A 15,548-nucleotide genomic window follows, 5' to 3' on the forward strand; every position below is an offset into this window, starting at 1 on the left:
GGGGCAGGGGAAACAGGAGGTGGGCTGGACGGGGCTGTTTATTGACAGGCACAGTGGCCTGAGGCTCAGGGGCCTCCCTCCCTCAGGGTGAGCTGGAGGCCCAGCCCGTTCCCTTGAGGGTGAGAGGCTCATTCTCAGCATAGACGTGTGTCCTGCCGCCCCCTGGCTCCCTCGCTGCCGAGCAGGGCGGGACTGTTTGAGATGGAAAACGTCTGCTATCCAGGTGGCCTGCCCTAAGTTTAGTAATTTTATGTCAGGTTGAAGAATCAAAACATAAGCCCATCGCCTGTCTATACTGGTGATTAGAAGTCCGATGCTGAGTTTACTCAGTGCTCAGGGTCAACATTCTGGGTTCCCGTCATCGCTCACCTTTCTGAACCCCTAGAAGAGGGGAAATAGCATACGCTGTAACATTGGAGGAGAAAAAACTGGCCTTTTTCCTTTCAGTTCAGTCATCACACCTGTTCGGAGGGAAAACAGTCCGATTCCAGGCACCGGGCTGACACCCCCCCCCCACCCCAGTCCATGTCGCTAAGGTCCGGGTGGTGAGCTGCCCCAGAACCTGCCTTCACAGTGGAACTTCACAAGCTTCATCGATTAAACTAAGACATTTTGCCACCCTTCATGTGCATTTTCAAGTCAGAAATGTTAAAATACAATACATGCACCTCTGAACTGGTGAAAAGGGGGCTGAGGTGCTGTTGAGTGGACTGGAGGCTGCGGGAGCACCGCGGGGGCCTGGGCAGCCGACGGAGGTCATGCCCTCTGGGGCACCTCAAATCCTGTCAAAAACGGCCTGTGTGTCCCTTCTCGGAAGTGATGTCTCGGATTAAAGCCGTGTGCTTTAAAGTCAGTTGCACATTGATCATATCTCCATTGGTAACTCTGGTGGATAGATTTCACAATAGGAACAAAAGTTCACAGCTGTATCTCCAATTGCCTCTTTGGTGTCTTGTCCATTTGAAGGAAGATTTCTTTCCGGTTTTATAAAAGCTGATTTTAAAACGAAGGGGCAGGCTTTTATTTGGATACTGTTTCGAGACTGCCCTTGAACTAACACGTTCCCTGTCATTCAACATCAAGTCAGACTTAATCATAATTTCCTCCGAAATGAAGTGTGGGACCTTGTGACTATGTAAGAATTACTCAAATACAAGCTTTCAGCTTTTAAAAACACCCTGTCCCTCCACCTGACAGTTCCCATTCTTCAGAGACCCCAGCTCACCCGCCCGCTTCCCTCCTGCTGAGGGGCAGGACCCGCCATCCATCGTCCCTTCCTGTGCAGGCCCTGGGCGCCGGGCCCCTCTCACCAGCCTGCCAACCAGCGCATTGCTGCGGATGTGTGTCCATCAGCACATCTCTATCGCCTCCTCTCTATAAAACCACACACCTGCGGTGCCTGGTCCCTGAGTGGGAAGCTGTCAGATTGGCCTCCCTCTCAGGTGAGTTGCCGCGGCTCTGCAGGTGCTGGCTGAGCGCCAGGACGGTGAGGTGGTGGGATACAAACACGACCACCGCGAACCTGCACAGAGCGCCCCATCCGGAGGAGGTAAACGGAAGGCTTCCTACTTAATGCCATCTGCTATCTGCACAGGAGGGGTCAGGGCCCGCTGGCCACGCCACCCAGGAGCCTCGCGGAGACTGGTGACCCCGAGGCTTCCGAGGTGAGTGGACATTCTCCAGAAAGGCAGCCGGTTTCAGGGTGGAGGCAGGCGCAGGGCGGAGGCAGGCACAGGGAGGTCCAGGTGGAGTCGAAATCTGTGCAGAGACGTGGCAGGACAGGGCCTGGGGAAGTGTCCGCTGACGCCGGCCTGGGCCAAAGTGTTGAGAAAGGGGTGGCATGTGCTGGTGCCGTGGGAGAGAAGGAGGTGAGCAGCCGGCCATGGGGCCTTTCAGTGCGTTTGCAGCTACAACCCTGAAGGGCGTTGTGCAGACTTGCAATTCAATCTAGAGGAAGAGTCATCGAAAGGAGAATTTAGGGTGAGACCAGTTAGGACATTATTCCGGTAAAACCAGGGAGTGCAGTGTGAACTGCAGCCCTACGCAGGGGTGAGAGGGAGGGGGGGCGGGAACAGAGCGACCCCTTCTGTTCTGAGTGTCTGTGGAAGGCAGAAGCAAGGGAGAGAGGCGCCAGGTCACGGATTTTAGGAGAAGCTGCCGACAGGCCTGGGTTAGACACTCACAGCACCGATTTCTCAGGACGGGTCCCTGTGGGCGGCAGCCGCGTGTGCTCGGGGCAGTGCTGCCCTGGACGCTCGCAGGTGCCAGGGGACGTCAGGGCAGGGCGCAGGGCGGGCAGCGGGAGTGCAGGCTGCGCCTCAGCCTGAGGAAACCTCCCAGTGTGGGAGCAGTAGCTATGGCTGAGGGCCAGACAGCTACCTGCCAGGCCTGCAGGCACCAAGTACTGACACTGAGAACCGGGCAGCGGCCCCGCCCAAGGCAGTGGCTGTAACGCACCAGGAGTGTCATGGAAACACCAGGGACTGGATCTGAATTTTACAATCCAAGATCTCAGGAAAATTACAACTCTGCACAGTGCATCCATTTCCAGCCAGCTCACAATGTGCCTTCCAGACCTCTCCTCCTGTCCTCTGTGATCTTAAAGTGCTCTCAGGGACCATCGCACGAGAAAGCTCATAATTGTTTTTGATGACATGCATTTTGACTGCTGATAAACTCTAACTAAAATACAAAACAAAGCCCAATTCCATGGGATCTGAGGCAAAGGGAGAGGGATGGTTTGGGATGCTCTCCCCTAAGCGCTGACGCTGGGTTGAAAAGTCAGAAAGTGTTTGTAAACCAGAGACGCTCTGACTGGAGAGCGGTGCGCTGTGGAATCGCGATGCTATTAGTGCAATTCCTTTGAGCCGGACCGCCAGTGAGCTGCTCACGCGGGGGCCTGGGCCGAGAGCTTGCAGGGCGGACGGTGGGCCTGGCCGCTACAGGAAGCTGCCTGAGTTCCGGGCAGCAGCCCTCGCATTTCAGTTCTTATCTGGATGGGGATGAGATGTCCAAGTCTCTCACACAGCCGCGCTCTCTCCGCCATCATCAACATTATTAAAAGTCGACAAGGCACAGTTTCCAGGTAATTTATAATTTTAAAATTCTGTTTGCAGTTTTCCAGAAAATTGTCTAACAATACTATCTTCAGTAAAGATAGGTCAGAGCCAAAACATATCTTATTTGATTATTTCTCAGACAGAAGATGAAAATTGATGTAAAAACTAACTCTTAGCTATGAAACTCTCAAAAGTATTATTCTTAACGGTAGAACACTGGGCTCAGACTTCTCTCCGAACAGCCTGCTGTTACTCATACGACCAGATGCAGCATGAAGAGTAAGAAAAGGGGAGTTTGTATTGGGTGTTAGATGGACAGGTTCAGGATTATTTTGCAAGGGGAGAAGATTTCATGGTTAATGGCCCCTCAGTGCTTTCTTTTTTTTTTTTAATATATTTTATTGATTTTTTTACAGAGAGGAAGGGAGAGGGATAGAGAGTTAGAAACATCGATGAGAGAGAAACATCGATCAGCTGCCTCCTGCACATCTCCTACTGGGGATGTGCCCGCATCCCAGGTACATGCCCTTGACCGAAATCGAACCTGGGACCCTTCAGTCCGCAGGCCAACGCTCTATCCACTGAGCCAAACCGGTTTCGGCTCCCTCAGTGCTTTCTAATCCTCCAGTCAACACCCTGGCCCCTCTCTCTGTCTTTCTCTCTCTGCCTCTCTCCTCTTCCTCCCCCCCACCCACACCTATTTTGTTGATGCAACCTTCAAAATATGTCAAGAATTCCATAATTTGTCAACTGCCTCTTCCAATAACAAGCCCCACCCACATCACTTCTTCGCTTGAATTATCAAGAGGTCCCGTGGACTGGCCTCGTTGCGCCTCCTGGTGGACAGTCGGCAGTGTGGCAGGAGCGGCCTGTTACACCGCCAACCACAGCATCTCTGCTTGGGTCCATCTTCATAATTAAACCTGGGGAGCTGGAGGACAGGGCCTGCCCCTCAGCCCAGGGCCTGGACAAGACAAATGTTTGATAACTGTTTTCTGAACCAGTAGCATCCAGTGAGTGGGGCAGAACTGTGGAAGCAGCTTCAGAGTTTAGCTGAAGTTTCAGTGATTCAGGACACTCCAGAGAACAGGTAAAACATGGTTATAGGCCATACAGCTTCACTTTCTCAACAGAGGAGTCTCGGGTTTAGTGCTTTAGAAAATATGAATGCACTGGGCTAAGTCAAATGCAGAAACTTTTCTGGAGAAGCATTTTCTCGAGCAGCCAGAAGCCTGCTTTTCTGCCTCCTCCCTGGAGGCCGCCACTTGCTGCAGCGCTGACCTCCGTCACCTGTCTGCCAGGAGCAGTAGGGCAGCATCTGCACCCACGCGATTGCAGAGCTGGTCTGCCTGTGGCCCCCAGGCTTTTCCCCGTCAGCTCTCCAGGGTGGGAAGGAAAGGGGGTCCTGCCCTCGTGGGTCATGTCTGGACGCTCCAGTAAGAGTCTGAGTTTAAGAAATACCTGCCAGGCCTGGCTTTCCCTTCTGACAGCAGGAAGCAGAGACGGCCTGGCACAGCCGCCTGCTATGCCGCGAGCTCTATCTTGGAGAGCATCAACGACACCAGCCCGTGAAAAATAGCTCAGAACTCACAAGGAAGAGCGGCAGTTTCACACGAACACAGCGCTCCCAGTGTGTGTGCTGTGCTGCACCGCCATCTAGTCCCCGAGCGGCCAGGTGAGTGGGGCGCCCTCAGATGGCCCTCACCTGCTGTGCAGTGTTGGTGGCTAGAGCTGCCTCTCTCTGTCAGCTGTCCTAGATGAAGGCACTGCCCACCTTTCCAGCTGCCGACTGGGGCCAGCCTGCCCCCACCGACTGACCAAGGAGTGATACACAAAGGCCTGGCCCTTGTCTCAGGTTGGGACACCCGGCTCAGAGCTGCCAGCACCGCCGGCCAAACCTCTCGTGGCAAATGTAGCACCGAACTGTGTGGGAGAATTTCTTCTGCATCACAGCCTGGCTCCCGGCGTGTGCTGTCTGAGCCGGCCCGCGACGGTGTTCCTCCATGTGGTCCAGCACCCATCGCCTGCACCGTGGGACGGCAGCTCCCCTTCTCTCCGCAGGTCAGGTGACTGACTCATGAGCCAAAATGACTTGCACTGTGATGCCTACGTGGATGAGGAGGAAACTTCATCTTTTGTGAATGAAGGGTCCTATCTATGTAACAATCCCAAGGAAAGGCTGGTGGAAAGCTGGGATGTTTGAGTTGCTGACATGTGATGCACCTTTGCTCTATAGTTACGCGCTCTTCAGGGACAGTCCCCGAATCCCAGCCACTGCCGATTCCTATTCGTTTCCTCTCGACATGCTGCACCATCGGTGCTTCCCTCAGCTCCTCTTCCTGTACCACGAGATCATATCCTTCTCGGAGACCACGGCTTGTAGAACCAGCAGGTTCTTGAAGTCCGTTTTCCCCAAGCCCCTCACGTTGGGAGTGAGGAGCTCCCTACGCTGGCGGGGAACCTGGAGGGCCAAGCCCCAGACCCTGTCAGCCGCCACTTCGTCATCAGCATGTCACCAACCTGTTTGGTTGTGCGATTTCTTTTACGTGTGTGTGTGTGTTCTTACCATCTGCCCCTCTGCACCCCCCTCACACCCCAGGACATAAGCTCCATGCGAACCCCTGTAACTAGCCAGCCGTGGGCCACAGAGCAGGGACCCGAATGTGTGTGAAGAGAGGAAGGAATGGCGTTGAGTGAGGGCCCAAAGGCCCCGCTGCAGGGAGCTGGGCGCTACCCCGTCTCTGAGCCCAGCCAGGGATCTGACTCCCGCGACATGACACAGTCCATAGAACTTCGCTCACGCAAGCTTCGCCGGGTTGGCGGGCCGCGGCGGGGACTGCGGTGTCATGGCCTCTCTGCCGCGCCTGCAGACATCGGTGCACTGGATTCACTTTACTCTTCAGCTCCTTGCCTGTCCCAGAGGCCTCACTCCTCCCTGCTGCTCCTGTCCACTGCTCCCTCCAGTCCGCTCCACCTCAGTAACGAAAAGGCCCCCGTGCCTTTGTGAAGGTGCCCTAAGGACCGCCCGAGGCCTGGACGCTGAGCCCTGAGGTTGGAGCGTGGGGTTTACTCACAGTCCCATTGAGCCAGTGCCAGGTGCAAGGACCATCGGCAAGACAAGACCCATGTGTCCAGACCCAAAGCTACAGGCAGAAATTCAATCAGTTCTCAGCCCAGTTCATAAAGGACAATGGAGCCCTCTCTCTCTAGCTCACGGTCTCACTCAGCAAACGAAACCGCTGTGTGAAAATGCCACGCGTGCGTTGAACCATCCCCAAGTTAATAGCATTCTGTCGGGTCTATTGGCCTTTCCCCCCAGCCCACACACTTACCACCTCTTCACACCCTGCTGCCTGCATTCAATTTTAAATGAAATGCAGTGGTGTTTCCAGGTTTAGATGGGCGTTCCAGCGTGAATAGCTGGGCCCCAGCCACTGAGACCCTGGAAGTGGGTCAGGGAGGAGTGGGCCAGCCTGCACCTTCCTCCTCCAGTTTCCAAGACGTTCACCTTAGGGTTTGCAGCCAGGACCGTGTCCAGTGAGCAGGGACTGGGGTGTGGTCCCTCAGGTCTAGATGCAGACTTTCAGGCTGTAAGGAGCTTACCTTGTCCTGTTCTGGTGACTCTGATTCTGCTGGGTATTTGTGGATAGTTCACGAGAAAAAAGGTGTCTTTGTGGTAATAAGTTAGGGAGCTTCTTCCCACGTTTTCCTCTAGAAAACCCACCCAGTGCGTTATTGAATTGTATGCCTGATGCCGATGCGCTTTTATTAACCGATGTCACCCCAATAAATTCGATTAACAAAAAGAAGAAAATATATCCTGCACTCTGGCCTACTAAGGGCTTTGGAATTTCTACAGGCAGGAAACTCTTGCTAAGATGTCTTTTTCTACTATATATATATATTTTTTACCATTTTTGAAACAAATCAACACTATTTACTTATTTACTATTTTTGTTAATGCTCACCTGAGGAGACTTTTCCCATTGATTTTTAGAGAGAGTGAAAGGGAGGGAGGTGGGGGGAGAGCGAGAGAGACATCGATGTGAGAGACACATTGATTGGCTGCTTCCCACACTTACCAGGAGTCAGACCTTGAACCTGTGATCCTTCAGTGCAAAGGACGTTGCTCTAACCCCTGAGCACACCGCTCAGGGCTGAATCAGCACCTTTTAGTGGCGCTTATAGAAAGAGAGGAGCAGTGGTTGCGGGCTGGGGGGCAGGGAGAGGCCGGGAGAGGCCCACTCTCAGCTGTGAGATGGATGAGGTCTGATGTGAGCCCCGGGGCGGGGAGGGCAGCACGGTGTGTGTAAGTGCCGTTTGCTGAGAGAGCAGAGCTTCATGTTCACACACAGGAAGGTAAACACATGAGTGTGAACAGCTGAATGGGGGAATCCTTCCACAAGGTCTGCCTGTCTCACATCACCACGCAGGATGCTCTAAGTATCAGATAGTTTATTTATAATTACACATCATGGAAGCTGGAAAAATCACCTTTCAGTATCTTTTTATTCTTCGGAATCCAATCCAATCAGGAGAATGGAAACCACCGCTGTATTTAAATGAAGGGCGTGTCCCACAAAGACAGCTCTGCCTGGAGGGTAGGAAAGCTAACAACCCAAAGGTGGGCTGGGGAGGCCCCAGCAGTAAGTGGACGGGAAGCCACCCCACCTGTAGCAGGGAAGCCACCCCACCTGTAGCAGGTGTCCTCAGGTGGACCAGGTCGGGGCCACCAGCAGGACCCAGAACCAGGGCTGCCCAGCGGGGGAGATGGTCTGCTCTGTGAAAGCCGAAGACTTGGGACGTGCAGCTGGTGCTGGGGACACCGCCCCAGCAGAGTGGGGCTGGAAGCCCCGTTCTCCCTCCCTGGCACCTTCCCATCCTGATCAGACCTCCCAGAGGTACATCGCAGCCAGCACCATGGGCGAGAGCACCTGGGAGGTGCAGGTCCCATGTCAGAGTGGCTCGCAACAAGGATGGGGCGAATCTGACAGAAAACAGGCAAAGGACCAGCTGTGAGTTCGTGTTTCATGGAACTTAGCTGTTCCATCATCAGCGGTGATGTAATCAAGTTTCCAACAATAGCTTAATGATTGTAATTGTCTGAGTACCTTTCACATGCAAAGCACATTGTTTTCTGATTTTTTTATGTGGATTTATATGTATGCATAGTAGCCAAGGTTCTCCAGCAAAATAGCATTTTGATCTATATATCTATCCATCCACCCATCCATCATCTATCCATCCACCCATTCATCTATCCATCTATCCATCCATTCATTCATCTGTCCATCCATCCATCCATGCATCCATCCATCCATCCACCCATCCATCCATCCATCCATCCATCCATCATCTATCCATCTGTCCATCATCTATCTATCCACCCATTTACCTATCCATCCACCCATCTATCCACCCATCCATCATCTTTCCATCCATCCACCCATTCATCTATCCATCCATCCATCCATCCATCCATCCATCCATCCATCCATCGGTCCATCATCTATCCATCCACCCATTCATCTATTCATCTATCCACCTATCTATCTACTATCCATCCATCCATCCATCCATCCATCCATCATCTATCCATCCACCCATCATTTATCCATCCACCCATCATCTTTCCATCCATCTACCTATTCATCTATTCATCTATCCATCCATCCATGCATCCATCCATCCATGCATCCATCCATCCATCCATCCATCTATCCACCTATCTATCTACTATCCATCCATCCATCCATCCATCCATCGGTCCATCATCTATCCATCCACCCATTCATCTATTCATCTATCCACCTATCTATCTACTATCCATCCATCCATCCATCCATCATCTTTCCATCCATCCACTCATTCATCTATCCATCTATCTATCCATCCATCCATCGATCCATCCATCCATCATCTAGCCATCCATCCAAACATCCATACATCCATTCACCCATTCATCTATCCGTCCATCCATCTATTATCTATCTATCTATCTATCTATCTATTATCTATCTATCTACCTATCTATCTATCTATCATCTATCTATCTATTCATCCATCCATCATCTACCATCTGCCTATCTACCTATCTACCTACCTCATACCTATCTATCCATCTATGATATTGGTTATAAGGAATTGATCAGGAGGGTGTCTGTGATGCAGAGTTGGGAGAGGCTGTGGTGATTGGAGACTGCGTGCTGGGAGCGGGGTGGCGAATCCAGTCTGAATAGAAAGATGGGGAACCAGGCACTCTGAAGTCAGGAGGTCAGTGCCAACCAGGCAGGCACAGAGCAGCCTGGGCCCCCACTCATCTGTGGTCAGGCCTCAGGGAGCCAGAGAACATCCCCCACGTTGGAGCAGGTGATCTGCTTGCTTAATTCACACCCAGAAATAATGTCTCTAGACATGGGGTGTCCCTGGCCCAGCCCAGCGGACAGATAAAATTATCCTCCACAATGGGCTTTGTCAGGAAATATCATGAGAACACCAATGGGAAAGGTAAAGCTAGGACAGGACTTGCAGACTTAGCCAGCACTGCTGGTTCAGGCGCCAGCTCAGGGAACTTTCTGGCTAATGGGAGCTCACCTGTCCTGGAGCTGTTGTGTGACAGTGGCTTCCCCACAAGCAGCTGGGCCCTCGCTCCCCTGCCTCCTCCAGCAGGTGCCTCCTGCCCGACTTCACCTCCTGGCCCGGAACGCTGGCCCCCTGGCCCCAGGTCTGACTGACAGCGCATGCAGGTGCAGGCAGTTAGGCTAATGGCAGCAACTCGAAGAGTTAGAGGAGAGGACTGAGCAACAGATCTGACCACTCAGGCCCAGGCCTTCTCAGCGACAATGCTGAGATCTGCAGTCAGCCACCTGGGCCATGGCCTGCTCCCCCACCCCGCCTCTTCCCAGCAGGACCCATAACTGCTTAGCCGGAGTCTCTCAGGCCCATCTGTCCCCTCTCCCCTCCCCTCACCTGCTCAGGGGAGTGGGAGCCGTTGGGCCACCGGCCCGACTTCCATTTTGCACACCCGAAGGTTTCAGTTGTACAGTGGGGCCTTGACTTACGAGTGTCCCGACTAACGAGTTTTTCGAGATACGAGCCATCTCTCGGCCGATTTTTTGCTTTGAGTTGCAAGCTAAAATTCGGGTTACGAGCCAGCTTCAGATACCCCACCGCTAGTTGGCGCAGCGAACGTCACAGTGAACGCCACAACATCAGCCCAGCATCAGGTTTCATTGTAATGGTAAAAATTGATTTGACATACAAGTAATTTGAGTTATGAGCTCCGTCAGGGAACAAATTAAACTCATAAGTCAAGGCCCCACTGTATTTCACTCTCTGCTTTGGACTTTTTTTTTTTTTTTTAAAAAAGACTGTTTTGGGACAGTTTTAGGACCACAGCGATGGTGAGGGGAGGGAGGTGCGAGATTTGCAGGATCCACATCCACAGGCTCCCTCAGGGCCCCCCATGGCCAGGCCCACACGTGCAGCCCGAGCTGCCACCTGGGCTGTGTGGCGGCGTGACACCCACAGTGATGTGGGTCTGCCCTCGGTGTGGGCCACGCTGCGGGGTGTGGGCCACGCTTCGGGGTGTGGGCCACGCTGCGGGGCTGGACAGGTGCTTGCGACGTGTCCATCATCACGGCCTCACAGAGCAGCGCCCTGCCCTGCACTCCCTGCTCCCGAAGTCCCCCTCCCCGTGCCCAGTGCTGCACTGCAGGCAGCCAGCCCCTGGTTGGCGGCCCCTGGTGGGGCTCAGGCTCACTCCCCTTGCCTCAGCTTCTTTGCTGCCATGTGATGTGCGTGTGATACTTCACCCTAACGCAAAGGCAAAGCCGCCACGGCGCCGGGCGCCCTCGCCCTCCCGGAGCTGCGATTTCCCGTCTGTCTCAGGCTGCAGGACACGCGACACGCGTCATGTCTTCTTGTCGGGGTGTCTGACCCGCGTGGCTAGGCTGGCTGTGTAACTGGTCACCTGACCACGCAGTCTCCCAGGCAGAGGCGCTTCGGGGAAGGGTTTCCCCTCCAGGTCCCAGGCCTGCGCTGTGACCGCCCCATGGGGTGCTCAGCACGGCGGGCGGGCAGGCGGGCACCTCCTGTGTTTTCCGAGTTCCACCCCCAGTCTTCCCTGTAGATGCCCCCGCGTCTCCACCTCCTAAGGAGGGCGGGGAGGTGTGGGTGCGAGTGTGCGGTGATGTCTTTCGTTTGCTCACTTTGGAAACCTGGGCATCGACCTCAAGTCCTGTCTTCCTCATCTCACCCGGGGGCTGCTCCCAAGGACCCAGAAGCCCCGCCTGGCGCCCCCTGCCCCCTGCGGGCCGCCTGCCTGGGCCAGCAGAGCAGCCTCCTCCCGAGCGGCCTCGGCCTGGCCTCCGGCCCCACCAGCAGCCCCTGGTGGTCCGTAAACAGCCATTTCTCTGTCAGAGTCCCCAGTGCTTTGTGGCCCCCCATCTCTTTCAGAGTCAAAGCCGTGGCCATGGAGAGTCTCTGTGTCATGGTGGCATCGTCCCTGCTGTCACCTCCCTCCGTCCCTCACTCCAGAGCCCCAGCCTCCCAGCCTCCTCTGAACCCACCAAGCCCTTCAGGGCCTCCGGACTCAGCACCCTCCCCCATGAAGGCACCTCGATGCTACAGAACCTTTTGCTGACAGTGAGTATTTTGGGGAGCATAGGAAAAGGTAGATATTTTAACATAGAGGGCTGTATTTCAATATTTATTGGTGATATTTTAATATTTAATTTTAATGTTTATTGGTGACTCAAATTATTTTGGATTTTAATGTATTATTTATACAATTTAGGAAAATGATATAAAGTGTGTGTGACATTTAGAAAACATAAAAGTCATACATATGCCAGTGAGCCCCCCAAAATGTAGAACATGCAAACCTCACAAAGGTGTCGCTGGCCACACACAGGACGTGGTCGCGGGCGCAGGACCCTGGAGGGAGAGGAAGAATCTACAGCCTGAAAGTCTGCATCTAGACCTGAGGAACCACACCCCAGACGCCTCTCTATGCGAAGGTGCAGGCTGAGGGCCACGTGGGTGAGCCCCGCCCAGCCCAGGGCAGACCCCCACGGAGAAGAGGCTGCGTGTGTGTGCGTGTGTGCGTGTGTGTGTGCGTGTGTGTGTGCGCATGTGTGTGCGTGCGTGTGTGTGTGTGTGTGTGTGTGTGTGTGCGTGTGTGGCGATGAGTGAGGCTGCCAGGAGCAAGGCCTCAGTCACGATGAGGATTTAGTGCTGAAAGAGACAAAGGAGAAGCGGCAGGGAAAGGACTTCTGGGGACAAAGCAGCGATGTGCTGGGCTCACCACGTCCACGGGTCACACTGCGGAGTGTGAGGGACCTGGGTTAAGACCGCAGCCCCTGAGCACCCAGGGGCTCCCAGCCCACCCGCAGAGACGGTGCTGCTCACACTGACCCCGGGGAGGGCAGGGGCTGAGAGATGAGCAGGGGCCCTTACAGCCGTCCTCACCGGGACCTGGGGGGGGCAGGGGCTGAGAGATGAGCAGGGGCCCTTACAGCCGTCCGCACAGGGACCAGGGGGGTGGGCAGGGGCTGAGCATGGCCGCAGGTGCAGCTACAAGCTCAGGAGAAGCAGCCGACGTCCACTCTCAGTGATCTCTCCCACTGAGGCCCGCTCTCTTCTGTCTCTGTCTGAAGGCTGCCTGGCCCTCTGTGCCCCAGGACACGCCCCTAGCCCCCCGCAGGAGTGAGGCCTGTAGCTGGGCAGAGGGCAGGCCCGTCACTGTGGTGGGACTCACAGGGACAGTCCTGCCCTGCGCTAGCGAACCCCCAAACCTTGGCTGCAAAACAGTCGGCCCAGCCCTCAGCCTCGGGCTCGGGCTCTGCCCTGGAAGGCAGAGTGACTCCTGGCTGTCGGGGCCCTGGCAGGCGGGCGAGGGGGCGGGGTCCTGAGAACGGGCTCCTGGGACGCGATGTCCCTCGGAGTGAAGATGGTACCAGCCGCCCTGGTGGCTTCGCTGTGGAGCGTCGTCCCGGCATCAAAAGGCTGCGCTGGGCCCCTGGCAGGGGTGTGTGCAGGAGGCAGCCCACCCATGTTTCTCTCTCTCCCTCTCCCTTCCTCTCACTCTAAAAATCAATGTTAAAAAACCTTTAAAAGTCTTTATTTCTTAGCTGTTACACTGGGCATTTCTGGTATCCGCTTGCAATATACTTGCTTAGATTCAGGAACAGTAGGTCTGCTGTGGAGAGTCTGTAGGGTTGGACAATAAAATGGACACTTGCTCATCTTTCACAGCATCTGCCGCCCCCGACCCCCCCCCGAGAGTCCGTGCAAGCAGCACTGTGTCTGCAGGTGAGCTGGGCCGTGAGTGCTCAGGGGCCCCAGGGGCCCCCACTCCGCAGTGTGAGTACGTGCAGGGCTGAGAACCCTGCGGAGCACTGAGCACTGAGGGAGAGGACGGTGAGCAGCTCCCAGTTCCCACTTTGCACACGTTGCCTTAGACCAGTGGTTCTCAACCTTCCTAATGCCGCGACCCTTTCATACAGCTCCTCATGTTGTGGTGACCCCCAATTTCATTGTTACAAATTGAACATAATTAAAGCATAGTGATTAATCAGGAAAACAATATGTAATTATTGGTTTTCCTATGGTCTTAGGCGACCCCTGTGAAAGGGTTGTTCGACCCCCAAAGGGGTCGCGACCCACAGGTTGAGAATCGCTGCCTTAGAGCCTTCCCTGGAGCCAAACCCCACAGGGGCTGTGTGACGTAGGTGACGACGTCACTGGGTCAAGTTCACGGGAAGCAGACCTACCCTCCGGCCCTCTTACCCCGATCTCCGCTAGTCCCGCTCCTCGCTGCGGCACCTCCTTACCGTTCTGTGTGCCTTGAAGGACAGACGGAACACCTCACAACCACCTCACCTGTCCCTGCCCACTTCGACCCAACGTGACGCTCTCGTGTTCACCCCGTGGCCTCCAGGCGTGAGGGCTGCACGCTGCACAGGGAAAAGCCGGCCGGCAGCCTTTGGAGAGGCCCCGTCCCTCCCGACCCTGCCTGACAGCACACCGGCCGCTGGTGGGCTGTGTGGACGGCGCGCACTGCAGAGGCCGGGAGGGCCTGGTGGTGTGGGGAGACGCGGGAGGCGGGGTGTCTTCCCTTCATGGAAAATTGTGACTTTGCCACGTGGCCTAGAGAGGCCTGGCAACTAGGCTCCACGGCTGAGCGAGCTCACTTCCTGTCTCTCCCACGCGCTCAACAGAGGATTCCATCACATGAGGTCCAACTACACAAAACATGCTTTAATGTGTCATTAAATGCCCACTGTCTGAATGAGACACATATATATACTTGCACATACATTTGCGTATTTGTAACTGAACATACTTGAAGGGAAATGAGGGTGTGAGGCTGGTGTAGGGCCGTGGGAAGCCCGTGGGAGCAGAAGGGCAGGGTGCCCGCAGGAGCTGCTCTGAGACGTCCCTGCCTGACCTTGGGCTGACCTTGGGTAGTAGATCCCTTCCATGTCTCCGCTCAGTCCTCTGAAACCCGGGACTTAGTCTCTGTGATGCCTTCATCTCTACCAGGTCTGCACCAGCGTTGGGATGAGCCGCGTGCCAGCCGGTGAGTGGAAGCCTCGGGTCTGGGTGTCCATCCTGGCACCTGGACCTGCTGCCAGACAAGAGGGAGCTCACAGTGGCCTCAGATGTCGGGTCCGCACTGGGGACATGCGTGAAGGCGCTTGGGCATTTAACAATGTCTTCTTTATGAAAACACAACTGAGCCAGAGTGGATGTTAAAGTTCAATTTATTAGGTCTAATAGCAACACATTTGATAACGTGGCCAAATGATGCACAAAAAATAAGAAAACTTCCCACAAACATATTCCCCGCCGCTGGGAGAGGCCCTCCTGGGCCGCCATGGGCCTGGCCTCAGTCCGGCCGCCTGTCCCTGAAGCAGCAGGTCACACAGGGGAGTTTCCTGTCACTGTGGCGTGGCAGAGAGCATCTCCCAAGTCCTTGCCCTTGAATGCAGGGCAGGGTGATGCAATGGGAGCTCAGCTCCCTGACCTGGCAGCTTGACGGCCAGCACAAGGCGACGCCCCACAGAATAGCCTCCGCAGGGAGCCTTGGGCAGGGAGCCTGCCTGCCACGGTCAACGCCCTGTCGGATCCGTCCCTGGGAACCACGTGGACACGGAAACTTCAGTGCTCAGTGCTCAGCGCTCTTCCCCTAAGGACCCCATCCCCGCATTTCAGACAGTAAGTCTCCTGTGCCACCCGGTACAGGGTGGGTGTCACCAACCTTCCATTCTTGTTAATGTGAATGATTAGGTCTAGCTGTGTAACTTAAGAATTATGAGGCTAATGGAGTATCAACTGCTGGGTAACAAATCACCCCCAAAGTTAGGAGCTTAGAGCAGCAAGCATTTATAATCTTTCCGTTTCTTGGAAACAGGTAGAGGAGAGCAGGGCTGCAGTCCTGGGGGCTGCGGTCATGGGGGGCTGTGGTCATGGGGGGCTGCGGTC

General features: G+C 54.9%; 1 pseudogene; it reads right to left on the reverse strand.

The window, feature by feature from the left end:
• Positions 1-5,385: 5,385 nt before the first annotated feature.
• The window catches only part of LOC102240896, a 79,133-nt pseudogene continuing 68,970 nt past the window's right edge, over positions 5,386-15,548 (reverse strand).

This window comes from Myotis brandtii, unplaced genomic scaffold (assembly GCF_000412655.1).
Source record: "Myotis brandtii unplaced genomic scaffold, ASM41265v1 scaffold634, whole genome shotgun sequence".
Classification (NCBI taxonomy): domain Eukaryota; kingdom Metazoa; phylum Chordata; class Mammalia; order Chiroptera; family Vespertilionidae; genus Myotis; species Myotis brandtii.